Raw genomic sequence first — 15,629 nt, 5'->3', positions numbered from 1 at the left:
CAAGCATAATTTTAATGTATATTTCTCTTGAGTTTAACAAGGGTATAGTAAATCCTTCCACTGTGACTTACAGAAAATGAAAGCTCTGATGATCAGGCCCACTGAAATGTAAGCGTTATTTGAAGGGGAGGCAGGTACCCCTGCATCCCCAATGTGGGGGCATGCTATACACACCCTCCAAATTTATAATACTAGTCTCTTCTTGGTCACTGAAAAAAAGTTATATATATATATCAGTTTCTTATGAAAGTAGTGTCCTGGGGGGGCATACCTCTCAACCTCTTAGCACTAGAAATCTGGACAAAGCAAAGGCTCAAAAGTAGGGGCAGATTTTAAATACTGCTCATAAAATTTAAACTTAGAAAGTTGCTAGAGTAAAAGGATTTGTATAAGTATGCAGTTTCTGAAGGAAATGAAATCTGAAACACAAATGCATATCATTACTTAACAAGTTCAGTCCTCACTAATTTACCAGAAAATCACAAAATTTATAAGGTGAAAATCTGGATATTCTGCAAGCATCTGTACAGTTAAAAGATATAGTCAAGGGTCAGAGCTAAATATTCAGCATATGCAGCTTAATACTCTGAAGGTCTGTTTTGTTGCCTGGATGAACTAAGGAGAAAAAAATCAATCAAAAATGGCTTTTTCCAATCAAAAATGAGGCCTCACTGTACTCTGTAGTCTTAATAGACTTTTTAAGGTTTCTATTAGAGTACCTTGAAATAATCCTGATTTACAGAATAACAAATTGTGTTGCTCAAAGTATTATATCATATGTCTGAGCCAGAGATCGATGAAGGGTTTCGGAAACCTTTCTTCTTCCTTTGGTGGTTAAGTAGCTGAAGAGTACCATAAAACAGGACAGGTATTATGTAATGCACTAGAGAAATACTTATTGGATTTGATATTTAATATTACCATTGGGCTTTTATAAAATGTGTGTTATAACTAAAATGAAACAAATTTTAGCTCAGACACTTCTTTTATCGATGACTAGCATGAGAATCAGAAGCATACCTGTCATGATTTGTTTTGTGCAGTAACAAAAGAATTGTTTGTGTACATTCATAGGGTAGAACTAAGCCATGTACCCTCGTGGGTCATTTTAAAACTCACCAAATTTCCCATTTCAGAGGTAAGAATCAAACGTTATACTCTGTATGTATGAGATAAATCCAGTATGACTCATACTGTCAGAAGCAATTTAATTCGGCTGACAATTTTTTCCCAATAATTTTTGATTTTTTACACCTCTTACTTGCTTACGCTTTTCATTTGGCTTTATTTGTTATGTTTGGGGTATTTTTATATCTGAAATAAGGCTCTAAGAAGTACAACCTATATTGTCTAGTAGAGCATGACCATGTTGCTAAACAGTAAACACACACTGTGTAAGAGTCTGTATATTAATATGCCACTGGGGCATGCTGTCAGCAGACAGTAAACCACACATTGCTGTGTAGATGGTCCAGCATTCATTGAACTAGCACTGCCAATTAAAATACTGTGTTACAAGGAGCTGTCAATATGATGTAAACTTCAGGCTCAAATGGTAATGCGATGCACACTAAACTTTTTTGTGCTTCAGGCTCAAATGGTGTGATGCACATTAACCTTTTTTTTTCAATTATGCTTTATATATTAAAGGGACAGGATGTATATTTTAGCTGCTTCTCCAATGGGTTGTGATTTTTTCTGTGTGTGTCACAGTTACAGTTCATGTTTTTTTGTGCTGCAGTGCATATTTACCAAGCTATTTAGGAGTGCATATTTCCCAAGCTTTAGCTATGTCAAGAATCTAAGTGGCAATGCTCAGATCTGCTCGGAGTTAGTGCAGAATGGTACAAAATACACTGAACCAACCGATATTGCCAACATCCTGGCAGACAGGTTCAGCGCAAACTTCACCCCCCTCTCACCCCCAAAAGGCCCATAACCATACCAGAAGAAGGTGTGTCTGTGTGTGTGTGTGTGTGTGTGTGTGTGTGTGTGTGTGTGTGTGTGTGTGTGTGTGTGTGTGTGTGTGTGTGTGTGTGTGTGTGTGTGTGTGTGTGTGTGTGTGTATGTGTGTGTGTGTGTGTGTGTGTGTGTGTGTGTGTGCACGTGTGTGCCTTCTGTGAAGGTTGGATACCGGGCTGGCAACTTGATAGCATAAAAACTCCACTGCCAATCAATCTGCAGACCGATGATCCACTATTGTGACCTCTAACAGAAGAAGCAAAAAGGCTAAAGCTGTATTGTGTTTGGTTAGGTATCATATGACAGATAAATGATTAACTCTGAAAATATGTTAAACTTTCAATGAAACTGCCAGTTTGGACACGTATTTGGGCCTCTTGGTCTGTTTTTCTAAAAAGTTGTCAAAGCATTTTCCCACCCCTGTTAAAATTAAATAAATAAATATTTGTTTGCTCTTCCTCTTTTTCTCTCTCTCTTTCGCACACACGCACAATGTAAATGGTTATACTATAGGTTTATCACATTTTGGAGCTCACATTCCCCAGATGATAAAGTATTCAGCTCCATATGCATGGTTCGTAGCCTTCTAACAGTCATTCTTCCATCTTGTTGTTGTCTACACTGATTACATTCCCGATGCAATCATTCTGTTTTCTGTCACCATGCTGTTTCGGAACAGAATCATGCATGAATGGAATTCTTAGTTTATACTCTGATCTCTTTCATTTGCAAGTTATTTTATTTAAGACATAATAAAGATGTTCTCAGTATCAATGATCTTCTTGTTTGATAATATTTACCTCTGTATAATTTAGGTCATATTCATATTATTATTTTTATACATTCTTTGGAATGGTTTTGCACAGGATTCAATTAAAATATGGGTTACCAGTTAACAAATGTAAATAAACAAAGAGATAATACTTAGTTTAACAGGGTGTTGATATAGGCTTGCTGGTGTTTGATTAAATATAGTAGTCCTTAACTTATTTGGTTTAAAGTCTATTGCCATAATGAACCAGCTTATCTATCTTCATCAACCTGGAACTTATCCCCTAGGTAATACTACATTTCAATGCCAGAAAATTAGTCCATGATCCCTGAGTTACCTTAGAAACTACCTTAGAAACATTATTTTAGTTGTACAATACACAAGAAATGAAATGGTGGAATGATGTATGCATTAGAAGTGCTTGATTTAGGTTCCCTGATGTTGTTGTGGTTAATGTGATCAGCTGTAGAATATCACAGTGTCACAACGCATTGATATTTAAGAAAAGCAGAAGTTAATGTACTACTGACCATGTCATTTGGAAGGCATTATTGAAAAACAATGACTACCCAGATGATGTTGTGAATCTCAGTGTCACAGACAGAAGGCCTCCACTTGAAATGTCAGTTATTTTCTTTTAATGCTCACTATGGAGGACATTATTGACCTTAACACACAACCTCTGTTCTGAGACTTCTTTTTCTTGTGTGTGGGTTTTATTGATTTTCCTTTCCTTGTTTATGTGCCCTCTTGTATGGGGAATATTTTTCATGGTTTAGTTTTAGGAAAGGTGTAAAAATCAATGAATCTGTGTAAATAATTGCAAATCTGTGTGTGGGTGTATATACGCTCGTGTATGCTAATATGTGAAACTAGGAGTCTATATGTGTTCTCTGTGTATCTCTGTGTCCATGTGGGTGTTTGTGTGTGTGTGTGTGTGTGTGTGTGTGTGTGCATGCGTGTGTGTGTGTGTGTGTGTGTGTGTGTGTGTGTGTGTGTGTGTGTGTGTGTGTGTGTGGGTGCCTGTCTGTGCCTGTTTGTTTGAATGTGTCTATCCATCTGTGTTTGAGTCTGTATGTGAGCCTGTCTGTGTGGGGATATATTCTGAAAAAGATTCCTGAAGGTAGTATTAGACATTGCAGTACATAATTGACAGTTATTACATTCTGCTTTGCATTTTGTTAGACGGAGCACATTAAAACATACTGCTATTTCATATTTATATGCACTATTCTAGAATACTCAAAATGTATTTCTCAAAGTACAGACAGACAGACAGATGGACAGACTCACACATGCATGCATAGATACACAGACACACACACACACACACACACACACACACACACACACACACACACACACACACACACACACACACACACACACACACACACACACACACACACACACTCAAACACAAAACACAGTTTTTAATTCTGCATGGACAAGCAACAAAGAATCTGCAAGATACATATTTTTTAAGTTTGAATATTTAATGTTTGTCAGCTGTGGCTGTTAAACAGCTCTCAAACCCAGCAGTCTAAAGGTACTGTGCATCATTTCATACCAATAGTTTACTATGTAGATTACAAAGGAAGATTTATAGTGGATTGGTTTTCCATTGTAAGTTGTCTGTGTTGTCCATTCTTGTTTTTTATTGTTTTTATGTTATAATATTAGCATTATGTTTCTTTGTTTGACTAGTCAGGTTTAAGGCAGTACAAATTTTCATACAAAACCAACGATGTAGGGTAAAAACTTTATTCCTCCCTATGAGGTTTCTTGCTGAAGTGATACGGAGGTAAAATGTGTTTTCCAACTTTAGCCTGGGTTTTGAGTGTGTATTATTTATTATTTTCTGTGTAATGTATTCATAGTTAAGAATTTGCAAATGATGTTTGCTGAGAATATTGCACACTTATTAAAAAAGACAACAGACTGTACCAAACTGAGCAGAATCTGTTGTGAAGTGTTATTCTAATAAAACAATTATAACTAACATTTGACCTTGACTCAGAAATTCAGGGTTTATTCTGCCATTGCCTATGTTCCATTGTACCTTTCCTCGAACATCCCCTCACAAGACAAAGTGCTTTGTTGTTTCATAACTTTATCCCTTCTTTTCAACCAAAGGAAGTGAAGGGAATGCCACTGAATTAAGCAAGTTAAGCCAGAAGATTGAAGCTGCATGCTGTGCTGTTCAATGATAAATATAATTACTTGTGTGGTTAAAGCAGCATGATTTCATTTAAGATGTGCTCAGGGATATTGACTGACAGGTGTTGATTTGCTTTCCCCTTTAGTATCTCTGAGGGATCTACAGTTGATGATGGCAGACCAGTACTTTAAATTGATGAGGTAGAAAGTTAATTTCTTCTTTAAATAGACAACGCAGTATTAAATCAATGTAACCACATCTCCTCTCCCTCCATACTGTGGCACTAGTCCTAATCAATTCACCAATATGTTTGAAGGGCTTCATGTATCTGACTGCTATAAGCATCTTTATGATCCCTAAACTTAGACTCAACAGCATAGTTGAATGCAAACCATGTTTATATATTCATACGAAGATTTAATTGTATCTAATTCCTTATAATGCAGAGTGCTTGTTAAAGAGTGCTTATATTGTTTCAAATCTCTCATTCTATTTCTTACAGCCTTGGTACCTTCAACAATTATTATATTTGTGTGGGTATATTTTTGTTGCTGGGCCACATTTACTCATTATAGTAGTTTTAACTCCGTATTATTACTGTTATGATTATCATAATTATTAGTAATAATAATAACAATAATTATTATTCTGAATACTATCTGTTCATTGTGTTTGCCTATGAGTGGTTTGCTTGCCTGACAATGCAAGCAAAAGAAAGGTTTTATCAGAGATGCAGACAAAGGGAATTACAAGGTTTCCCTCTGGAAAATTGAGTAAGATATGGATTACAAAGATCTGATTAAAATGGTTTAGGATGCCATCTCTTGCAGTGAGAATCACAATCAGTCTGGTAGTGCAAAGGATTAAGACACTGTTTTTTAGCCCAGGGAACACAGTTTGATTCCTGCCACCTTCATTTGTGTCTACGTGACTTTGAGCAAAGCAGCTTTCCTGAAAAGGGATGCATGTGTCCAATATGCTTATCTGGTTAACAAATGTATGAAATTAATAAATACAAAAATAAATAATGGTTGAAATGTTCATGCAATTTCAGGAGAAGCCTTGCTACAGTATATTCAAACTCATATTGAAATAAGTTTATCATAAAAGATAGGTGATGAAAAAAAGTATGCTGAGTATGTGCCTGTGCTGTGGAGTGGTAACTGGAGATGGTTATACACTCCATACCTGCATTGTGAGTGCATAAAAGGATTCCATTGACTACACTTCATCATTCTTTTGGGAAAACGTGGCTAGGCTTAGAAAGGACTCCTGGGTCATTAGCCTAGTAACAATCTATGAATCTATATATGGGGAAAAGTTGAGTGCCATATATTACAAGAATAGGTGACGTTACAATGTATGTCTTCTGACCATGCTAGTGATAAAGGGTAAAGCCAGTAACAAAAGCACAACTGGATTAAAGTGGGTAGCTTGATTTTTTTTCATTTGTCAATTGTAATTTAATAGTGGGATTTAAATGCCATGAAAGAAGGTACCTGCTTTTAAAGATGTGTCTGAATATATTGTATATAATAAATAATAAGTACGTAAGTACATGAAACTGGTTTTGGCATAAGATATTTAATACATACCCACACATATACGTGCAAATAATTTCAAGCACAGGCATTAATGTCTTTCTAGCCTGCCAATAAATCAAAACAGTTGCTGCTATAATAAGTGCCCAGGCTGTTGCTTTAATGTAGTTCGGTAGTCCGTTCCATGTACCAGCTGCTCTTTCAGGGAACCAATTAGTACACTTTTCATTCGTATAGAATTTTCTACATAGGTTGCCAGATGATGCTCTACTACTTTATGAGCACCCCAAACATTCCCTGAGGTAGTTATCTCTAAATGCCGTATATCCCTGAATAAGATCTCCTCTTAAATACCTTTAAAAGACACTGTGCAATTTCAAATATTTTAGACTTTCATAATAACTTAAATGTTCATATCCATGGATACCCTTGGTATATTTCCATTGTACTCCTTGCAGCTTGCTCATGCTTGTTTTCTTATAAGGCTTCCATATTGTTATTCCATACTCAAGTTTGGGTCTAATGTAGTTAACAAACAATGGCTTTAAAATTTCTGATTTCCTAGATTTTATAAATCTTTTTATACAACCTATTATCATTACCCAGTTGGTTGATATGATTTGAAAAACTCAAGGCTGGATCTACCCATATACCAAGGTCCTTAAATGAATCTACAGTTTCAATCACTGTGTGCTTTATTAAATATTCACCTTTCAATTTCTCTACCCCAAATCTCATATGCTTAGTTTTTGATGAATTTATCAGAATATTATTTTCCTGTGCCCAAATGATCATTTTAGTCCTGTTATGTTGCAGACATGCCCTGTCTATAACACATATAATCAGTTTACTCAGTTTCAGGTCATCTGCATACAGACTGTAGAATGCTTCAGATAAAAAAAGATAGGTCTAAAAGATACAATCCAAACAAGTAAGGACCTAGGACAGAGCCCTGTGGGACACCCTGACTGCAAACATGAACTTCACCTGTCCAATTTCTGCACAGTACTTGCTATGTCCTATTTGTAAGCCACACAGGCATCCATCTTATCAGGAGTAAATCAATACCTAGTTGTTCTCATTTATTGGTCACTGTTTTGAGTATAACCCTGTCAAATGCTGAAGTTAAATCTATATAAATTGCATCAAAGCACAATTTTTCATTCATAGCTGTTATTATATTGTTATAGAACATCATGTTAAAGGTGGTAATAGATCCCTTTTCAATAAATGCATGCTGATATATGGTTTCAAGTCCCAGCCTATCCCCTACCGACAATAACCTATTCAATATTACCTTCTCCATTATTTTTCTACAACATGAAAGTAGACTTACCCTAGGATTCATGAAGCTTGTGCCAGGTGCAGGCGTAGCATTGGCATTCTAACACCAAATATGGCCGCCGAGTGATTCAGGTACGAGCTGTTTCCATGTGCACTACCTGCGTACGCTACGGCCTCACAACTCTCGAGCTTTATATGCTAATTACCCCATGTGCAGCAGTGTAGCATGCAAATGAAGGTATGCAGTGATTCAGGAAGTGGTGCAGGCGTAGTGTAAGCATGCAGAAATGTAAACCGCAGAAAATGGTTTACATTTTTGCAAACATAAAATTGGAGCCATGACAGCCGACCAAACACATGTATTATATTGTTAATATATGCCCATAGCTAAATGTATAGCCATTGGCATAAAAACATGTACAAAACATAAAATTAACATTTAATATATATAGTCACACCATCGCGACGTGGAAGCGCAGGGCAGCAGTGTGTAAAGAGAATCACAAGGAATATATAAAAATATAGAATCAAACCACATTGAAAAACATATCACAATTTCCCCATAATAGTCAATGGCAGGCATGCTACACCATACTATGGCGCAAGGGTTGCTAAGGGGCAGTGACAGTGTTATGTGCAGTAGCTAAGAATTAGTAGGTAATGCCATGCAAATGACAAAAGTAATAGTGAATCGACGATTCCCCGCTGGTGTAAGGATGCACCTCACAGCGTAGCGTTATAACACCGAGGTGTGCCCTTGAGATAAAGATGACATCAAGAGAGGGGGTGTGTCACCATTGCTGCAAGCACATTGGAGCCTAGTTAGGCAAAGCTGCAAGATAGGGGGGTGTTCAATTGGCCATAGCTATGCCTAGCTGAGAGTACACAAGGTAACCAAGTATACATATGAACGAAGACGAAAACGTACGTAAACCCGGTAAATGGGTATGCATGGCACGCACTGCAGCTGAAACAGGAAGGATATAGGAAAGAAATAAGGAAATGCTGCAGCAGTGAAATTGGAGTACAAATGACTAATTAACACCTAGGAGCCTACAGTGGGCCATTGACAACAGCTAACAAATCTGCAAGCAGCTACCTGCAGAACAGGGAAGGGGAGGGGCTGTACTGCAAAGAAAAAAGCAAAGTGTCAAAGCAATATGCAGTATATCAGCTACAAGGCACATTTTCCATGACTGGGTAGGGAAAGTACAAAACAATAAAGACAGCAGGTGGATACATGCCTGATAATAGGAGGGGATCCAGGTCTAAAAGTGAATTAAAGGGCAGCAGATTAATCAAGGCACCTAGGGACTGACACCTTTCTCCACCTGCACACACAGTAAAAATGGATGACACACACACAAGACTTCCTGTAAATTGTCATGTATAGGCAGTCTACTGTGTGCATCCAACATAGGCAGCCCTCAACTATTGCACACACAACTGCCATTGGCACAAGGTAAGTCAACACCTGAACAGTAAATTAAACTATAAGCATATGCAGATACTGTATATATAGATTCATAGGTAGGTACTTGGCCATTTGCCAGAGGCCATTCATAAGCCCAGCCAAAATGTGTCAGCTTTTGCCACCCCATTGATTCATTAACTGTCCCTCTGTGGAGCAGAGCCAATGGCAGGATCCCAGGGGTGCATCTACTGTTCCCCATCCACTCTTCAAGGCTTTTCTTGCAGAGTGTTAGTGAGGGGCTCTGTATAATGTTGTTAGGGATGTTGTTCCAAAGTATGGGGAGCGTCTGTGACAGGAAGCTGTTCCTCCAGCATCTTCCAGTTATTGTTGTGGCAAGGTTCAGCTCACTACAGTGTGTGGCTCACTGTGAGATGGATTCCCATAGGTGGAGCATATCCATCAAGCTTGAGTTTGACATGGCTATGTTGGCCAGCAAAGATCATTTCTGGGAAAACAAGATGCCACTGAGTAAAGCAGGAGTTTATTCAGTCTGGCTGCATAGGCCATATGTTGGAGGGCAGTATTCCCCTTGGAGAGGTATATTCGTGGACCTCCCAGTTGTTGGCAGTGTCTTCTGAGGTACATCCCACATGGGTTATTATACCCTATGATGAGACTGATGAGTGATGAGTAGAGGGGCACTATAACCCCAGTATGTCTAGATGGAAATCATTTAGTAATCAGGTGGCCTAATAAAAGGATGTCCTAACTACTGTGGAGATATGATTGTCAAAGGGGAGATCACTATCTACCTTAGTCCCCAGATACCCCATTACCTTGTCCATATTAAAATGGCTGTCACTTATGTGTTAATATGTGGGTGCCAATTCCACAATGGAATGACCATGCAGTTAGTGGCACTTGGCTGAAGGCCGTGATGTTGATACCCTGTGATGTTCTCTGTGAGGCCCCTTGAGGGATGTCTGTGTCAGCTGGACTATCAAACATGGCTCCCAGTTCACAGTTATTGTCAAACATGGTCTGCTGTAGTCCACCTGTATTTTCCTGTACCTCTGAGACGTATATGCCAAACAGCAGGGCTCCCAGGACTGAGTCTTGTGGAACACCAGTCATGACTGGTCAAGAGTTGGACCTGGAGACTGCTAGTCATACCATGTGGGTTCTGTGTGTAAGCCCATTGGCAACCCAACCTGTGATGTATGGGTATATGTACAGGCTGGTGTGCTTATCAATAATACCTGAGTGGGGCATGGTGTCAAAAGCCTAGGCGAGGTCCAGGTAGTATGTGTGAACCACCTCCCCCATCATCTAACGTCTTGGTGACTGTATGTAAGACGTCAAACAGGTTCAGTAGGCATGAACTGCACTCAACCAAGCTGACCTGTGTTGGGTCACGTGTTCGGAGGTTACCAATGTCTTTGTTAATGAGTGCCATGAGGATGCAAACCATACCATTGCAGACTAGGCTAGTCAGGCTTATGGGGTGGTAGTTACCATGGTCAGTTGTGATTCCACCTTGATGGAGTGGAATAACCATCGCCACGCGCCATTGTATGGGCATGTAGCCTGTGGAGGTAGGAAAGCTTAATTAGGTGGGGAGTCAGGTTGTCTTGTACAGTTTGCAAGGTGCAGTCTGGGACAACATCTGCCTCCATTGATGATGTGTTCTGCTGTTAGAGAGGGCCATTTCCACTTGTGCGTCTCTGATGTGTGGGATACTGTACCTTTCGGGTAGTGTTGTGGGTTCTTTAGGGGGTGAAGTATGCACTGAATGTATCTGCAAGGATGTTGGCGATATCAGCAGGGTCAGCATATTTTGTGCTATATTTCACCGGCACAATGCAAATCTGTGTGTCACCACATAGATCCTTGACATAGCCAAAGAAGGCATCTTTTGAATCCTTGCATATTCTCCTGCTGATGTTAGCCTTGGATGATGTCATGAGGGACCTACATATCATACTAATAGTGGTCACGTATATCTGCCCTTCGTGGGATTTGCTGTTTGTCTGGAACATTGTCCTACTTCTGTAGTATAGCCTGTTTATTGCAGAGGTCACCCAGGCCAGTATCCTTGTCTAGGAGGAGTGAGTCTTGGTTTACCAGTGATGGCACGATCCATACGTCCATGTAGGTGCATATAGACTGCATTTGTAAATCTGTCTGTATCTTGAGCAGTGTTTCCCCTTAGCGTGGGGGCTGTGAAACTCCCCACCCCTGTCACTAGTAGTGTAAATTTAGCTGTAGTACAGGTATACACTGTGGTATCCATGGATGGGGGAGATGCTTGGGTGTGGAAACAGTGAATAGTTCATGGTCAGATCTAACCAGTGACTGGTTAACCTCCACTGTGGTGCACCTGTTACCCATGTTGGTGATGACCACATCTAGTAGTTTCCACCCCACGTTAGGGAGGTTACCACCTGATACATGGCATATGAGGTGATAAATTTCAGGAGGCTCTGGACCTGGAAGTGAGTCCCAGAGTATGTTTCCCAGTTAATTGTATGGTAGTTGACATCAGCTAATGCCAGGGTTTGCGTTAGGACTGTCATTTTCTCCACTGTCTCCAGGTAGGTGGAGTAGTAGTCCTGGGTCATGGAGGGTGATCTGTAGCAGGCCACAGTTTACATTGTAGTTGTGGCTAATGTTAGCTGCACATGGATGATCTCAGATTTATCATGCTGCCCCACTAACCTGGAGGTTCTGGTATCCCTAATGAATAGTGATACAGCCCCTCCATGTCTGTGTCAGTCCATGTTCTGTGGCTGAAATGTGTGGTATGGGTTGCAGTCTGGTAGTGCTAGTGTGCTTTCAAGAGCCTTATGACAGATGTCAGTTAATGCACAGATGTTGATGTTGTCCATCCTGAGGAGTGCTGTGAGTGCATGCATGTTGTGATCACAACCCTTGGTGTTGAGTAGCATAACCCACATTGAATCTGTTATTGTGTTGTTTACGGAGCTGGTATTCACCTTTGAGACTCTCCTAAATAAGGCACCATGGGGGCGCCAATAGCCCTGGCCAGTATTCCAAAGCCTAAGGCTGACACATAGGACGGTATGGTATCGTTACATGCATGTCACCCATCTGTGCTTGTTTTTCATCTCTCCTGTAGGTAACCTACTGGTAAGACATAGAAAGCCTTAAACTTATACAAGTCTCCTAGCTTCCAAGATAGGCTTTTGGAGTGACTAAGTATCAGTGTTCTATATGTTCTTGCTGTACTTAACTGTTTCCTGACTACATGATGATTTCTCACTGTATATTGTGATCTGAAGGTCTGTTTATTCACATATCATGGCTGTGATGGCCTGCACCTTAGAGGTTCACAGATAGCCTATTACCTATCTTCCCAAGGGCAATTAGAAGCATAGCTACAGTGTGTTGGCTTTCCCCGCACCACTGATGAAGTAACTGAGCCTCTGTCAAGCATAGTCAATGAAGCAATTCTAGGCAGAGTTGCTAGAAGCTGTTGAAGACTGGGGTTGTGAAGGATGATAAGTGCACTTAGTGATCTAAAGAGGTCATGTTAAAGTGACAATTCAACACCATTCACTTCCCCCAACAGGTCTCACAGCTCTCAAACTGGACAGGCTCCCCCACCCCTTGGCTGTATGATTCTGGGACATATTATCCCAGGGGTGTATATTATGTTACCCATTCACACAACAAGGTTTCCCTTGAAGTGTGTCAGTGAGGGGCTATGCCTAATGTAGTTAGGAATGTAATGTATTGTCTCACAGTACATTTGTTATATGTTGTTATGTCATGAGTACGTGAAGTTCATTGAGTTAGGGGGCCTCTGCCCTTTGCTTAGCCTAGCTTACACATAGAAATCATCTAAATAGGAAATAGTCGGAAGCAACATTAATGTCAACAGTGTAATGGATACAGCATCCGCATAGTATCTGTACATTTGAGGTTCCAATCCCGATAAAGGCAGGGATGTTTATCATGTTCAAAAGTATACCTTAACCACAGCTTGCATATATAGGTAGTAATCGTCTGTATAATAATCATTTAAAACACCCATATAAACCCATGTGTGCTGGAGAGTACAGTCAACAGAGAATGTAATGTCATGTCAGCACATAGTGAGATGTTACTTCACTGACATGTATATATCCTGAGGGTTCCCTATCAGAAGCCTGAAACACTATAAGCCTGAAAATCAAAATCCTGAAAACTATAGACTGAAAGTTCAAAATCCTGAAAGACCAAAATCCTGAAACTCAAAATCCTGAAAACACAAAATGGACATACTGACGTCATTGTGGCTTTGCTATTGTTAGCCCTGTGGTGTTGGGTCATGCGTTGGGTTCAGGTAAGTGTCTTGATTGGTTTTATGTTAGGTTAGGGCGGTTTAAGTGAGTTAGGTTAGGCAGGTTAGGCATGTATGCAATAGTGACGAATATTGGGGTTAGGGGCGGTTTAAGTGAGTTAGGGTTAGGGTGCGGGTCAGGTGAGTGTGCGATAGTGGCGGACCTTAGGGTTAGGGTTAGGGTCAGGGTCAGTTGGTAGATATTAGTGTCTTTATAGTGACATATTAGCATTATTTGTGTTTTCAGGATTTTGAGTTTCAGGATTTTGGTCTTTCAGGATTTTGAACTTTCAGTCTATAGTTTTCAGGATTTTGATTTTCAGGATTTTCAGGCTTATAGTGTTTCAGGCTTCTGATAGGGAACCATCCTGAGTAGTTAGCGGATGTGGCTGTGTTTGAGTGCACAGTTTATATGTTACAAAGTTTGTTTAACTGTGCTTAACCGCTGCTATAATGTCACACAAAAACTTTTAAACATGCTTACAACTGCTTAAATGAGCCTTATTCTGGAGTAAAAAACATTTGTAAAGCATCACAGGTGTTGAATCTGAGACCATGCACACTATAGTCATGGGACTTACCACTAAGCCATCCGAGGTGTATACATGTTTCACAGTCTTGAGACTACACCTTATACCATATGCATTTCACTGTAATGATCACAAATGGGACAGTCACTTTGTGTACATATGTACAGTACATTGTAATGTAATGTAGTTTGTGAACCAACACATTCCAGTCTACATATGTATTACTGTTACAAAATAATATGAAATATATATATATATATATATATATATATATATATATATATATATATATATATATATATATATATATATATATATATATATATATATATATATATATATATATATACACATGTCAGTGATGTCTGCACATATACATATATATATATATATATATATATATATATATATATATATATATATATATATATCTACACACAAAATACAGTTAGATTAATAGCCATATATATAAACATCTTTGAACACACTTCGTGACACAGAAGCACTCCAAAGGAATTGGAGTGTACACAAAACACATGCAGCTCTGGTATTTTAACAATTAATATTAACCTAATTCACAATAGAATGGGTGGTTGTGTATGTGAACATTGGGGTGGGGGAGGAATGATGGGTAATGCAATCATGCATCAAGGAGGGCCTGGGTCGGATGTCCAACAAGTGAACTGGATGGGGTATACATGGAGTATGAGGAAAATATAAAAAGGACACAAAACAAGAGCCGTTCTCATTCATAATACACCCTATCATGTCACATTGCAACACTTAATTTCATAAACATATGGACATTAACATTTATCAGATGTATGTACACCAACTGACTGTCACATTTGTTTTCAGTAGTGAGGAATGTCTGTAATACAATGTATATTCTAAACACCATTCTTGACACCATCCCCCACTCTGGAATCATAGATAAACTTACTAAGCTGGGCATAAATCCCTACGTCACTCAATGGGTTGCTAACTGGCTTACTGACAGAACCCAGATGGTAAAAATAGCTGACTCCAAATCCAGCTCCAGGCAAGTGACAAGTGAAGTACCTCAGGTTCAGTTCTGGGACCACTCTTGTTTGGCATCTACTTCTCTGAAGTACAGGCCAACACTAAGAGACTCTGGCTAACAAAGTTTGCAGATGACTGCAAACTGGGAAACATTATTGAATCCCCAAATGATGTGGATATTCTACAAAAGGGCCTTACAGAAACAGATGCCTGGTGCCAGATCCATGGGCTCAAGCTTAATGCCAAGAAATGTATAGTTATCCCCTTTGGAAAAAAACATGTACCCATGAATTACCACATAGGTGGCAGGACACTAAACATCGAAAGTGTGATGAGAGACTTAGGGACACAGGTGGACAGTAGTCTCACTTTCGATAACCACATTGCCACAACAGTCAGGAAATCCTTCTATGTGGCACACCTCATCACTAAGGGCTTTTCATCCAGAAAAAAGGAGGTCATTGTCCCACTGTACTCATCCCTCATTAGACCCATTATAGAGTTTAATGCTCCATTTGGTATGTACCTCACAAGACATCTGCAACAGCTGGAAAGGTCATTGTCCCACTGTACTCATCCCTCATTAGACCCATTATA

The sequence above is a fragment of the Protopterus annectens genome, chromosome 8.part0 (assembly GCF_019279795.1).
Source record: "Protopterus annectens isolate FY-2018-M chromosome 8.part0, PAN1.0, whole genome shotgun sequence".
NCBI lineage: Eukaryota > Metazoa > Chordata > Ceratodontiformes > Protopteridae > Protopterus > Protopterus annectens.
Note: the sequence above shows the minus strand (reverse complement) of the source record.